General features: G+C 37.3%; 1 long non-coding RNA gene across 1 annotated transcript in view; it reads left to right on the forward strand.

Annotated features, from left to right (window-relative positions):
- LOC309486292 overlaps positions 1–16,125 on the forward strand; it is a 431,359-nt gene that overhangs the window by 87,903 nt on the left and 327,331 nt on the right. The window lies entirely within an intron of this gene.

The following is a 16,125-nucleotide window of genomic DNA, read 5'->3' on the forward strand; positions in this document are numbered from 1 at the left end:
GTGAGAGTGTGAGTGAGTGAGTGTGAGTGAGTGAGGAGTGAGTGCAAGGGCGTAGATTTGGTTTGAACATTGTGGGGGTTGAAAAATTATTCTGCATATTTTTCATGTGATCATGGTATAAATATTGGGAGGGTTGTAATGCATAGATTTAAATATTGGGGGGGGTTATCTCCCCCCCAACCCCCCCACAAATTACGCCCCTGAGTGAGTGAGTGAGTGAGTGAGTGAGTGAGTGAGTGAGTGAGTGAGTGAGTGAGTGAGTGAGTGAGTGAGAGTGAGTGAGTGAGAGAGTGTGTGAGTGTGAGTGAGTGAGTGAGTGAGTGAGTGAGTGAGTGAGTGAGTGAGTGAGTGAGTGAGTGAGTGAGTGAGTGAGTGAGTGAGTGAGTGAGTGAGAGAGTTGCTGCATATTTTGGAATATTCAGCGAACATTCAAATGTAACATTCCAATGATGTTTAAGGAATAAAATGGAATGTTCACTTAATGTTCGTATGACCAAGAAAAAAGAACATTTAAACATTTATTAGTATTCTGCATATTTTTCATGTGATCATGGTATAAATATTGGGAGGGTTGTAATGCATAGATTTAAATATTGGGGGGGGTTATCTCCCCCCCAACCCCCCCACAAATTACGCCCCTGAGTGAGTGAGTGAGTGAGTGAGTGAGTGAGTGAGTGAGTGAGTGAGTGAGTGAGTGAGTGAGTGTGTGAGAGAGTGTGAGAGAGTGTGAGTGAGTGTGAGTGAGTGAGTGAGTGAGTGAGTGAGTGAGTGAGTGAGTGAGTGAGTGAGTGAGTGAGTGAGTGAGTGAGTGAGTGAGTGTGTGAGAGAGTGTGAGTGAGTGAGTGAGTGAGTGAGTGAGTGAGTGAGTGAGTGAGTGAGTGAGTGAGTGAGAGAGTGTGAGTGTGTGAGAGTGAGTGTGTGAGAGTGAGTGAGTGAGAGTGAGTGAGTGAGTGAGTGAGTGTGAGAGAGTGAGTGAGTGAGTGAGTGTGAGAGTGTGAGTGAGTGAGTGAGTGTGAGTGAGTGAGTGAGTGAGTGAGTGAGTGAGTGAGTGAGTGAGTGAGTGAGAACATTTAAACATTTAAAAAACTGGATGTTCAGAGATATCATTTTCATAACACATTTTTGTTATTTTCAGCCCGGCTCAACACGTCTAATATGTGCATTAAACACAAGCATGAATGAGGTTTGAGAGCCAGTCGAGGCACGAGGGTCAGTAAATGATGACAGAATCGTTGAACTTTCTCTTTAAGCGGATCAGCTGCTCTCCTCTAGTCCATCACAGTCGTCTCTCTTTCACTCGTGTTCATCTCCTCCACATGTAAACCTCCTCTCTCTCTGAGCGGTGTGTCTGTGGGTCTGGAGTGTGAGTTACGGCAGTGTTGAAGCCAGTTCTGTTTATTGCTTCCATAAATCCTCGGGTCTCGGCCGCTTTCTTGCACATTACAGGATCGATGGATCGCAGGGGCCGTGTAAACTCTTTATTCGACTCGCTTTAATGATTCATGCTTTGAACCAGAGGTGTTTGTGGACCAGACCAAGCCGTAATCACCCGAGGCACTACATGTGGCGACTGATGCTAAAATATCTGGAATGCATTTAATATCTTTGGGACATTAAAGCTCTCGTTACGCACTGGACTAAACACTTCGGGTTATGATTATCTAAACTGATGTATTTTATGTAATGGATGCTTGATTTTGCTCAATAACTGAAGGTAAAATAAGCACAGCAGTGCAAACAAGCCACACTACCGGACCGGATCCGGGACTCTTTTCTAAGCTGTGAATGCTCACCTTTTGACTTTTTATTAGCATTTGATGTCATAATGGTCAGATGAATGAATACATTTTCTTCTCTGGACCTCGTTTAGGTTTTTGAAAACTGTTTGGATCTGCTGTTTTTGTAAGTTATGGCTTCCTTTAGATGTTTTGGGCGTTTGCCGCTGGCATGCAGTCGGATCCTTCATTTCACGCCGAATGCCTTCCGTTGAGTTTCAAACTATACAAAGTGCTTGATTTTCTATTTAATGCATGTTTCTGTACCACTCTAGGGTGATTTTACGTGTAACACCGTGTCCTAAACAGACGCGATGCGATGAGATTCCAGACAAATAATTAGTCTGTCCACACTAGACGCGACGCGACTGCGAGATGCGTCGAAATCAATCAAAACCCACAGCCAATCAGAACAGCGTGTGGGCGGAGTCAGCCAATCAGAACAGTGTGTGGGTGGAGTCAGCCAATCAGAACAGCGTGTGGGTGGAGTCTCGCGGCACCAGCGCGTAATCTTGACGGCACTCGCAAGAAAATAGATAAGTACATAATCAAATTCACAAATATTACACCATTTAAACATTATTAAAAAATACATAGGTTGAGTTACTAAAACAATCTCTGTCAAAGAATACACTTGTTTGTTCACAGTTTGAACGTTTTTATTTCCATTTGTTTAATTTCAAGATCTGAGGTGAATTATCCATTGTTGCTTTTACAGCCACAAAGCTGGAGCACTAAATGATATTCAGAGTCACATGACACGCTTTTAACATTAAATAAAGCACATAAACAGCACCTGAGATTATCATCGCCACACTTTGTGTTTGTTGCTCCAGCGCTCCGTCGCAGAAAAATAGAAACCGTTTCTAAAACAGAATTGTGGCGTGTCGCCGTCACGGCTGGTTAGGACACACACTCCCATTAACATGGAGAAGAGGCTTTTATCGTGCGGTGGCGCGTGTGTGTAGTTAGGACACGGTGTAATATATTATTATTGACATATTTATGGGACTTTTTTTGTGTTGATTCATTGGTTGAGAATTAATGCAATAAGTTGATTATGCATATCTGGGTTATAGTTAAAACCATAAAAGGTTTTCAGTATTTATTAATAAATGTTAACTGAAATAAAACAAAAAATAAAAAAACTAACTTTCAGCTATAGTTGGCAAGGCAATATGATTTACGTAATGTACTTTACAATATGGTTCATTAGTTAACATTAGTTAACTAGTTAACTTGAACCAAGAATGAACAATACTTTTACAGCATTTATTAATCTTAGTTAATATTAATTTCAACATTTACTAATACGTCATTAAAATCAAAGGTTGTATTTGTTAACATTAGTTAATGCACTGTGAACTAACATGAACAAACAACGAACAGCTGGATTATTATTGACTAACATTAACAAAGATTAATAAATACTGTAACAAATGTATTGCTCTTAGTTCATGTTAGTAAATACATTAATGTTAACGAATGAACCTTATTATAAAGTGTAACAAAAAAAAACTATATAGACATAAAAAAAGCACAACAAAATTACTAAAATATTAAAATAAAAAACGAATTATAACACTGATGCATATTCCAAATTCACAGAAAATATTTTTCTTCAGTGACTCCTGTTGTAGGACATTTTCACAAACTTCATTTTGATTTTATTAGCATCATTACGAGGTGAGATTATATTTGCACCGATAATAAGCAGCTTAACACAATCCATGTGAAATCTTCATGCATGTCTAATAATAATTCATCTCTGTTCCAGCAAATAGTGCCAAACAAGTAAGCCAAAGAGTTCATAACAGACGACAATAACCTGTTGTTTAGCTCTTCTATTCACATTATAACCTGCAAACTGACCCGTATTCAGTTGCAAGGCTGTCCACGTCTTCACTTATTTTCACATCATTTATATCATAATCATCACTTTATCGATCATAATGATGTCGCAGTGAATTTGCGTGTTTGAGGATGCTGATTTCTGAAGCCCTGATGTTAATATGTGTGTATAATGCAACATTGGCATATAGATAGGGTTGAAGAGCGACTGTAAATACTGCATGTTTACTTGATGTTTACTTAATAATGACATTACAAATAATAATTCAAATAAAAAAGACAAACAAGAATTCACGAGTGATATTTTTTTCCTGCTGCGAATCAATAGACGGAAGTTCAACATTACAAAACACTGTAAACGCTGAAGAGGATATTAGCATGACGGCGCTATAATTAGCTCGTCATCATTATATTTTAATGAGTGTTTACTAGCAAAACGCCAGATGGTTGAGAAAACAGAACAGAAGTGCTTTGTATAAATATACATAAGACACTGACAAATTGTTTGAATGTTTGTTCAAAAAAGAAAGTTAGAAGCCATTATCAAAGGCATTTTACAACTGAGAGTTTCAGATCACACACTGTATAAAATCTCATTTCTTTTTTTGAGTTTTTATCATTTATCTGTTTTAATTCCTTTCATAACTCTTTTAATTTCTCTTGCTTTTATTTTGCGCTTATTTTCTATGCAAAACACTTTGAATTGCCATAGTGGGATATTTTAATTCCTTTGTCTGTGAAGCATTTTGAATAACTGTTTTAATTTTCCTTGCTTTTATTTTGCAATTATTTTTATTCCTTTCTATGTAAAGCACTTTGAATTGCCATAGTGTATGAAATGTGCTGTATAAATAAACTTGCCTTGCCTGCCTACTTGCTTCCAAGAGTTGAGGTAACTTTTGTAATTGTGTCAATTCAATTGCATGGATAAACACAGTAAATTAAGTTTATTTTACTCAAATGTAAAAAGTGCACATGCATTAGGCATTAATGAAAAATAATGCTTGATTTGAACAGAAACTACATTACAATAAACCATATTATCACTGTATGAATTGAAATATTTCTTTCCTCAAGTAGAAGCTGTACTTTGCATGATTGAGTGACCGGATCTGCTGGAAGGCTCTTTCACAAACTCCTGAAACAACGTATTTGGTAAGTCGATCTGAGTATTTGCGCCTTAATATCATCAACGTTTAAAGGGCTGGTTGATTATGATTTGACTTTTCTAACTGTAGTTAGTGTGTAATGTTGCTGTTTGATCATAAACAACATCTGCAAAGTTACGACACTCAAAGTTCAGAGCAAAGGGAGATATTTGCTTTTACAGGAATCACAACAAACGGCTGGTAGAGACTACACCACATTCCTCTCGGGTTAGTGACATCACCAACCTTAGAATTTACATAAACCCCGCCCCGGGGAATGTGATGTATAGATTATCAAGACAGAATATGCTAATCAATGACTAGAAGATAATTACACATAAACTACATAAATTCATCAACTCATCATTCATCATCAACTCATCATTCATCATTAAAAAACATTTTTTTTAAGTTCAGAAATGTCCTGTTGCTTCTACATGTTGTCTCTTCTTCTTGTCTCTCCATCATTGTCTGACTCCGGTTTGAACATAATAGGCTAAACGTTTTTGAAATTTTCAGTGCATGTGTGTGTGAGGTAAAAGTACACAAGCTGTTGAAGCTCCGCCCCCTGTGCCAGGAGCAGCAGCTCATTTGCATTTAAAGCGACACGCACAAAAACAATTTGCTCACCCTCAAAAAGTGACAACTTTAACATGCTATATAAGAATATCTGTGGGGTATTTAGAGCTAAAACTTCACACACACACTCTGGGGACATCAGAGACTTATTTTACATCTTGTGAAAAGCGCATTATACCACCCCTTTAAAGTTGGCAGTTTCATTCGTTTTTTCTCCTCTATTGTGTCGTATATATCGACTGAAACGCTTCAGGAACAAGAACAAATGTGGGCGGGGCTTGATTGTGTCTGTGAGGAATTGATTGGATGATTGGATGGTTGTGGTTTGATGCTTGAATTCAAAGTGTTGTCTTTTTTTGTCATCTTGAAATGAGATATTAAGTATTAATAGCAGTCAAAATCATGGCAGAATAGAGAAGTAACCAAACAAACAATCAGCAACAGCAAATAATTGTTATATATTGACAAATAATTATTTAAAAACAAATTTAAGGCAGTATCTTTACATTAGTGGACTATGAGCTTTGTAATGCATAAAGTAATATTGAAATACAGCACAACATTTAAATAACTTGCTAAAAATTATTAAGAGAGAAATGTCCTTTCTATTCTATTTTATTCTTTAATAAGGTTTAGGTGAGTTTTTCATTTTATTTAGCTTTGTGTTTAAAACAGGAAGTCTGTGTTTTGATAGTTAAACAAGCAACACTTTACAATGAGTTTTCATTTGTTAATATTAGTTAACTACATTAGTTCGCATGAACGGAACATTTTACAGCATTTATTAATCTTAGTCTCAACATTTACTAATACATTTAGTAACCCTAACCCTAAAATCAAAGTTGTATAAGTCACTAAACAAAGGTTAATAAATGCCGTAAATAAATATTGCTTTGTTAGTTAATGCATTATGTAATTAGACCTTGTTATTGTGTTTTTTGCCGTTTTGATTTGTTCATTTATGTTTCTCCTCAGATCATGGAGGATCAATATAGTTTAATGAGACGTACACGACTGCAGCATCACTCATTACACCTAATTAAACACTAACGAGACTGAATAACGATCCTGATAATGAGCATAAAACTGTTGATATTATGCGTATTGATGTCGTAACATCAGATTATAGACAAACATCACCTGAGGGATTATTCCTCCACTGGATTTTAATTATGAATCTGTTGCTGAGTTTGATCTGGTTTACGGCGTTTGTGGAAATGTGACGTTCGGTCTCATATTTGGTTGCTCTTAATTATTGCTCAGGAGACGAAGTTGTAAAAATATAATATTAGTTCTGTATAAACTAAATAAAAAAAGAGTTTAAGACAAACTTTGAAGTTGGCTTGAGAAAGCCTGACCAGAAAGTTTGAAAAAGTGTGTGTGATCTCCGAAAAAAACCCTTCAGTTCACCCCTGTGTGTGTGTGTGTGTGTGTGTGTGTGTGTGTGTGTGTGTGTGTGTGTGTGTGTGTGTGTGTGTGTGTGTGTGTGTGTGTGTGTGTGTGTGTGTGTGTGTGTGTGTGTGTGTGTGTGTGTGTGTGTGTGTGTGTGTGTGTGTGTGTGTGTGTGTGTGTGTGTGTGTGTGTATGTGTGTGTGTGTGTGTGTGTGTGTGTGTGTGTGTGTGTGTGTGTGTGTGTGTGTGTGTGGAACCACCGACTGGATGTACATTATCCCTCACTAATGCAGATCATTCCCGTGTGTGTCCAGCAGGGGGCGCCGTCCACTCACGATCAACATCATGATTCCTCAGGCTTCAGTTTAATGAGATTATGAAACATGACTGTACACACACACACACACACACACACACACACACACACACACACACACACACTGCAGTCTCTCACACCATGAGAAACGCCACTGAAAACATCTTTAAGCTGCTTACATTCCCAAACTCTGTGTTTGAGGTATTTGACACGTGTGTGTGTGGATTAAACCGTGAGCCGCAGGTTGTTCTCACTGTGGGGCCGGGTGTGTGTGTGTGTGTGTGTGTGTGTGGATCCTGAAGGACTTTGTGTAAATGATTGTTGTTCAGATCCTCTTCAAACCTGTACATGTAGTTTCATAGATCATAATGAGAATCCAGCTGTATGAAGTGCTGTAATAACATCCACATCTCTGCTGAACACACACACTGCGGATGCATTAATGATCATAATAATAATAATGTTTATTATTACAACTCATCCACAGTGAAGCATTTGTGTGATTATTATTATTTGTAGTATTGGTATTGTAATTGTTGTTGTTACTATTATTATTAAATAACTAATAATAATTAGTAGTCGTATCATTGTTAGAATTACGTCGTCGTTGTTGTTGTTATTATTATTATTATTATTAAATATCTGATAATACTAAGTTTCATTACTATAGTAGTGTTGTTATTTGTAGTATTAGTAGTATTGTTGTTATGATTATTATTATTATTAAAATATATTAAAAGTAATAATTAGTAGTAGTTGTAGTAGTATTATTAGTATTACTTTTATTGTTGTGTTTATTATTATTATTACAAATCTAATAATACTAATTATTGCTAGTAGTGTTATTATTAATGTCTTCAGTCATTTCGCTTCTTCTCCAGTAAATGTATCTTGATTTTAAGTATATCTAGATATTTGTATATTATGTAGTTTTATATTGTTCTGTCGTTTCTCATTCGATGATGAATTTCATTAATTCTCTTCGTCTTTTTTTCAGATTTTCCCAAATTGTTTTGCTTCAATTGAAAGATTCATCCGAGAGCTGGTCGGTTTGTTCAAGCCTTGCATGAATATCCCAGAGGAGAAGATGTTTTCCGGAGCCGGAGCGCTGAAGAAGTGTGAGTGATGATGATGATGATGATGAAGATGATAATGGGGTTTTGTGCCTAGAAGCGCTTTAAAAACCTCTCCAATTAGAGCTGAGCGCATGAGAACACAGATACTCCTGCTTCACGAATCCTTCATCTGTCTGAGTCACACACACACACACACACACACACACACACACACACACACACACACACACACACACACACACACACACCATAGTTCTGCACGAATCGCAGCTTATTCCAGCTTGACCTGTAAAAGTGACCATTCAATGTTTTTAAGTGTCATTTAGAGGCGAATCTCGTGAATTTATTGGAAGATTTTTGGGATTCAGAGACCCAAGCATTGATATTTATGATGATTATTATTATTATAATATTTTTTGTACTGAACTTTGTACTCTTTAGGAAGCATTTACTTATAAAATTAATTTACAGTTTTTTTTATTCGCTTTGGTACTATTTTCACAAGTTAGGTGTACATTTTCAAAACTCTTAGTGCTAATATCACAACAGATCATCAAAAGTGCACTTTTTTCAAACATTTCATGTTTTCAATTGTGTAAGTACAATACTCAAAATCACAAAGTATCCTTTTCACAACACAACATAAGTGTTTCGTCTACATAAATGTTTCATTCACAGTCACTGCCTTTCATAAAGCTCTTACTATCAAACTTTTGATTTGCATCTCTTCTTGTTCAGTTTAATACATGTGTCTATGATTTAATCCAACTGATCTTAATGGTTAATCCATGAATCATATTTGGGACACCTATAGATTTCTATAGATATTGATTCAATACACAGTTTCTATAGAACTTGTTTGCAATTTCTGATATGGATAACCAAATGTAATGAATTATTTTTACACAAGTGATTTATGGATAATAACCACCACGATGTTCAAAGGACAGGCGTGTGTGTGTGTGTGTCTGTGTGTGTGTGTGTGTGAGAGAGAGAGAGAGAGAGAGAGAGAGAGAGAGAGAGAGAGAGAGAGAGAGATACAGAGAAATTAGCCATTTGTGCAATTACTGTAAAGCAGAATAGAGTATAAGAGGAAACAGTCAATGACTGTAAAACATCAGATTGATCAGAGATGCATCAGTAGAAGGGAGACAGACGGCATCAAATACAGCATTTTACATTACAGTATGTATGCAATACTGTAAACATTACTGTACCTCACCTTTCATCTGTAAAGGTCCACTACTGTATATTCAGTCAAATAGTCAAAATCATTTACTGTATTCATTGCCAGCAAACTCTGTTCTATCACAGAACCTCATGGCTGTGCTTCATCACAGCTTTTGACACTGGATAGATACTATTACAAACATTATGGATTCAAGTACATAAGTTAGGTTATGCAGGTGTATTTTCTAATGTGGCATAGCCTGTATTACTGTAATTAATTCAGCAACAACTGTGATTTGAAACATGTCTCTTGCATTGTTTGCTGTTGAATGAACTGATTGTTAAAAGTACTAAACTGAAAGAAGATCATACTGTTGTGTTTCTGTGATTAAACCAAATGTTCTCATTACATATTACAATAATCTTGTGTTTGAAACAGTGATTATGTGGACTGAAAACATGTGCAACTGACTGAAAGCATGAGATCAGGTTTTGAAAGAATGACTAGCTGTGTTACAAGTGTGATCAAGGTTTGGATTTTTGTACTAAGAGTTTTGAAAATGTACACCTTACTTGTGAAAATAGTACCAAAGCGAATTAAATTCATGTAGTAAAATCATGTAAAATTTTGAGAAATTTGGCATTTAGGATTTGCGAAAATTCACCATTAGTAAAAAGTTAAAACACAACTCACACAAATGCATTTATATGTTCTGTTAACCAGTTACAAAAAGTTTAGAAATTGCACTTTTTGACCATTTTATATACTATTTGTGTGTTTTTCTATACTGTAAGAATCTTTATTTTAACAAGATTAATATATAATGTAACATTATTAAAGTCTGCATGTTGCTCAAATGAATTCAGAAGAATTATGGGTGAATGTTGTAACACATAAATATATATATTTTTTTTTTGTCTTCCTCAGAGCTTAAAGGTGTCCTTCACTTCCATTGCTTGGAGACCTTTTGTTGACCTCTGCCAGGTTTGACCTTTGAACTCTGGCACTTTTTCTGCTACAGTAAAGCGAATAGTTATGTAAATGAAATTATTTAGTCTGATCTATTTTTAAACATATTCTGCTGATATCAATAACCATTTGCAGATGTTTAATATAATTGAGATTTTTCTGCTCATAAACATACAAAAACAACATGCACTGTGATTGGTCAGAGTCTAAATGGGCGGGTCTTATACAGTAGGTCATTAAATATTCAGATTCGGGTCTTTCATGCACATATGAACAGGAATATTCCTGTGATGATATTCAGTGCTGGAGGCGGTGGACATCACGGTCCAGTCCGAGAGATTTAGTCAGAGATGTTTGGGTTTGAAGAAGCTTAATGGACGTGTGTTTATTCTTTCGTCTGGAATGATCTAGTAATTCATGGAGAAGAAGCTCAGCATGAGTATTTTAGAAGTGAAACCAGACGGACAAATTAAATATTTATAGAAGAAGGCAAACTGATGTTGTAGTTTATCAGCACTTACTCATGTTGTGTAAATCACAAACAAATGCACACATGAACACACACACACACACACACACACACACTGTTACAAAACCCAGATAGCATCTACACAGATGTAATGTGTGTGAAACAACAACTGACGATAACTTGATAATATATTGTATGTTTTTGAATACAAGGCTCTTCTTCTCCCCAAAGCTGCATTTATATGATCAAAAATACAGCGAAAATTATTCCTATGTGAATATACAGTAAAGTGTAATTTATTCCTGTGATCAAAGCTGAATTTTCAGCATCATTACTCCAGTCTTCAGTGTCACATGATCCTTCACAAATCACTCTAATATGATGATTTGATGCTCAAGAAACATTTATGAATATTAAAAAGTGTTAAAAATGTTAAAAAGTTCGTATTTTTGTGGAAACTGTGATGCATTTTATTTTTCAGGATTCTTTGATGAGTAGAAAGTTCAAAAGAACAGCATTTATTTGAAATGGAAAAATTTGAACACACGCAAAAAATAACTTTTTTACAGTAGTGTTGGTTTCATTAAAGTCCTCCTTGTTGCCAATCATTTTGTCTCTTAAAGGAGTCATCGGATGCCCATTTTCCACAAGTTGGTTTGGTTCTTTAGGGCCTTCATGTAAAGTTTGTAACATACTTTGGTTAAAATTATGATTGTGTAAAACACCCTTTTACCTCCTCAAAAACAGCTGTGTTCACAGTGACCCGTTTCAGTGCATGTCTCTTTAAATGATAATGAGCAACTTCTGAGGGCAGAAATATGCTAATTCAGGAAATATGCTAATACGGGAAATATGCTAATACGGGAAATATGCTAATACGGGATAGTCCGGTCGTGGGCGGAGCATTAGCAATATGACATCTGAAAATTCAAACGGCTTGATTATTGAGAGTGTTTAGGCTTTTTGAGGATAAAAAAAAAGGAGTGAATGTTTTTTTTCCAGTGTATGGTGGTTGTGTCCAGAGCGCATGAGCAGCTGGGAGTCATAACAGGTTGAGGAGCCGATCGATTGGTGTTCAGGCATGGTACCTGTGCCTAGAGACCTGCACGGGTTCGGGTGACGGGTGACCCGCAAATTTTGCTCAAACGGGTGAGAAATATCCAACTGTGTCGGATACGGGTGCGGGTCGGGTCGGACACGGAGGAAACACGGGTTTAAAACAATCACGTGCAAACCTAAAAATATGCATATTTTTAGGAACACACTTACAAAAATATGCCTGTATTTCAAGTTGATAAAATAATTTAAAATCCACATCAGTTTATTTGTGCCCACGCCCTCTCAGGAGGAGTCTGTCTCTATACCTACTTTCACTTTGAAAAAAAAAAACGTCATAACCGCGCGCGCGATCTGCTTGCAGTCGGCGAGATGGATGCTGAAGAGTTGGAGAAAAGAATAGCTAGGACTAGAAGATTGTAAGTTGTCGACAATACGTCATCAAAAGTCAAGTCCATTGTGTGGGAGAAATTTGGAGATATCTGAAGAAAACAATATTGTGAAAGGATTTCCTGCATGCATTTTCGTGTTGGATAGCCGCAAATGTGGATTCATCGCCGAGGAAGCACGCAGTAAGCAGTTCTATCGAACAGTATTTTTCACATTTAACACTGTTAAATATGTGTTGTGTGCTGGCAGGGCGTGTTTGAACCCAAAATTGTCAGATGTAAGCTAGACAAAATTGCGTGGCAGAAAATAGTGTTGTAGCCGCGTCTGTTATTAGGCTACTCGAGTTTTGTGGTAACGTTGGCTATGTTCTTCATGTACCGGCCGTTTGACAGATTCGGCTGAAGTTGTCCTTGTGTTAATGGTCGTGTAATAACTTCTGTATGACCGGGCAATAAACATTTTTGTAAGTGTGTCTATAATGTGATAGTCTAAACTGATTTTATTTCGGGTGCGGGTCGGGTGTCGGTTCTATTTTAAGCGGGTCGGGTCGGGTGCGGATTTGAATTAGTGCTGCTGTCGGAAAACGGGTCGGATTCGGTTTTAAGCACTGCGGGTACGGGCGGGTGCGGATTTAAAAAATTGGACCCGTGCAGGACTCTGCCTGTGCCTTCATTTATTGACCGAACTTTCTCCCCTCCGGTCTTCCCTGTCATTCCTTGACTCCGTCCAGCCCTTCTCTCTTAAAGTCCCTGTAAAGGCAATTCAAAAAAAAAAAATTCTAAACACATTATAAATGTTAGAAATGTATTGCTAAAACATATTACAAAGACTGTGAACTGTGAAGTACTGAATTGTGGAGTTAGACTGTTAAACAGTTTTTCACCATTGCTGTGTTTCGGATTTTTTGGGCGGGGCTAAAACGGGGCCTCGATGACGCACTGAAGCCCCTGAGCTCCTGGACACGCCCTTACTTAATGACGCACTGAAGCCCCTGAGCTCCTGGACACGCCCCTACTTAATGACGCACTGAAGCCCCTGAGCTCCTGGACACGCCCCTACTTAATGACGCACTGGAGCCCCTGACGCTGTCCCCTCCCCTATCAGTTCGCCGCTCAATCGCGAGTTACAGTCAGTATTATTTACTACAGCCTATTTGCTTGCTAGCTATGCCTTCGTCACGGAAATGCGTATTACCTGGATGGGATCACTACAAAACAGATCGGTGTCCTTATTTAAATTTCACGAACAACGATCATATCAACAAAAGGTGGATTACTTTTGTGAAGAGCCACCTTGATGGAGAGCTGAGGATCACCACCAACACCCGCCTCTGTAGTGATCATTTTACACAGGATAGTTTTATAAACTTTCGTCGGAGACAACTGGAATTCACTGATAATCCGCTGTTACTGGTGAATGATCATCCCATTACAGGGACTTTAAAGAGGCCCATAATAAACGCATAATAATCACAACACGACATTTATACGCAAACACCATATAAAAGTACATTTTGCATCCGATGACCCCTTTAAAACTCAACTTTGATCACCAAAATTACACATTTTGTTAATGTCTTCATGCCTTAAAATATCTTGAATGTAACTCGACACCCTTGCCTCATTTAGTATACATGGTTCTATGAATATGCAAATGAGCCCCGCCTCCACTCACTCACTCAGCTCAGAGATCCACTGGTTGACGATCACACGTTGATCTGATTGGTTACAAGGTAGTTTGTGACGTCAGAAACACCAGCGATTTCAAAGCGTGTGTTTGAGACTGTCTTTGGTTCACTGCAGTTTTAAGGAGGAAATACTCAGCAATGCTGTCGACTTATGAACTTACACAGGGTTTGTCTTAAAGCACATTAAAAACACCACATAGACACATAAACAACATTAAAAACTTGACTTAAAATACAAAAAAAGTATGTGCAATAGTTTAGCATCATAACATCAGTCTCCAGGGCTCTTCATGTGTCACACATTAAAAGGACGCTCCATATGTTGCAGCTCTAGGTTTTGCAATGGACCCTTCAACATTTTAAAGCACTTTTTTTCATCCAAGGTCTGTTCTTTCTGTAAAAGCGAAAACAGGCAAAGGCTGAGGAGAGAAGCACTCTGACAGAGAGCACGTCTCCTGTTAAAAATATCCCAGCATGCAGTGTTTGTATACGGCTGTGACCCCAATGAAGAATGACAGTGCACTAAAAGCCCATGCACACAAATCTGAACCTGAGCTCTAAATATAAACACGTTTACGGTTCATGAAAGCGTCAGCCAGCGGTGCGAATGCACAACACCTCATGCAATAAATGTGTGACTCCAGTGAGTAATTCATCTGTCAATCAGAGCGTGTCACATATTACTGTAAATCAGGGTTGCCGGCTTTGGTTTCCTGAGATTTTGGTGACATTCATTTTCAAATATTTGACAGGGTTTGTTCAAGGTGCTTAAAGTGCTTGAATTTGACTTTTATGAAATGTAAGCTCTGGAAAATCCTTGAAAATAGACATATTTATGAAAAGGTAATTGAAAAGCGCTTGAATTATTGAAAGGCAATAAATGTGAAATTAGCGTTTCATTTTAATTTATTAAATTAATTTTAAACAATCTTTTCACAAAAATAGATATAGAGCCATTTTGCATGGCTTTGAGTGTTATATTGCTCATAAATATCTTTTGTTTTATTGGATTGTTTTTATTTATCTATTTCACATTTTTTGAATTTGAAAGATAATAAAGATATTGTTTGATAAGTGAGATCTACTTGAAAACCAAAAAAGCTTGAAAAGTCCTTGAAAGTCCTGGAATTTCATATTACAGCATCTGTACGAACCCTGATTTGATTAATTGAAATTTTTTTGTCTAAATTATTGCACTCATTTTTCTGTTGCATTTTTTTCATGCTTGAACATCTTTCAACTCGCTTGCTTTCATGAAATGGAAATATGCATGTGACTTTTTCAAGTCATAATGTTTACAGAATAAATAATATGAGTAAAACTGGCTTATTCTCTCAAGCACATTTTGCATTGTTTTGTTTCTGACCCGAGAACGTGAGTCTGATGGCGAATGCGTGAGTGTTGACGACGCCGGTCTGTGCAGATTGTGTGATGCAGAAATAGAAACCAGTGCTATTTTTAAATGACCTACTTTAGACTTTGCAACTAGTGCATGACATCCAGCCAAACCCTGACCTCTCCGCTTTATCCTCTCGCTACTCCTGACATTGAGCTGGAGTTCAGATGAGCTCAAACCGTCTGCAGCGTCAGCTCCACATCCACTGCTTCACGGAGACGGAGGGCGTTTAATTCCTCTAGTTTCAGGCAGTTTAAAGCCCTATCCGCACAGGATGAGTATTACCTGGTGACCTCTAGTTATGTGTAATAATTGCGGAGGTTGTCTGTGATCTTAAAGGATTAGTTCCCTTTCAGAAAAAGTTTTGCTGATAATTTATCCAAGATGTCCATGTCTTTCTTTCTTCAGTCGAAAAGAAATTAAGGTTTTTGAGGAAAACATTCCAGGATTTTTCTACACAGAATGGACTTCAATGGCAACCAACTATACCAGTGTTCACAGAAGGTTCAAATGTCCGTCTCAATGCAGCTTCAAAGTCTCGACACGATCCCAGTCCAGAAATAAGGGTCTTATCTAGCGAAACAATCGACCATTTTCCCCCCAAAATTGTTTTTAATTATAAACTTTTTAACCACAAATGCTCGTCGTGTACCATCTCTGAGATGCGGCACGTATTGCGTCATCACGTTGGAAAGGTCACGCGTCACGTCATCTATCTAAGTTATTTGTCTGTGTACTCCGGTTCAAAAAGGAGGGAATGGCGAAAAATTTCATCTCATTTTCTCCTCCAACTTCAAAATCGTCCGACATCTTTGTTTTAATTTATTATTATTATTATTTTAATTTTTTT

Source organism: Leuciscus leuciscus (assembly GCF_965113295.1).
Source record: "Leuciscus leuciscus genome assembly, chromosome: 22".
Classification (NCBI taxonomy): Eukaryota; Metazoa; Chordata; class Actinopteri; order Cypriniformes; family Leuciscidae; genus Leuciscus; species Leuciscus leuciscus.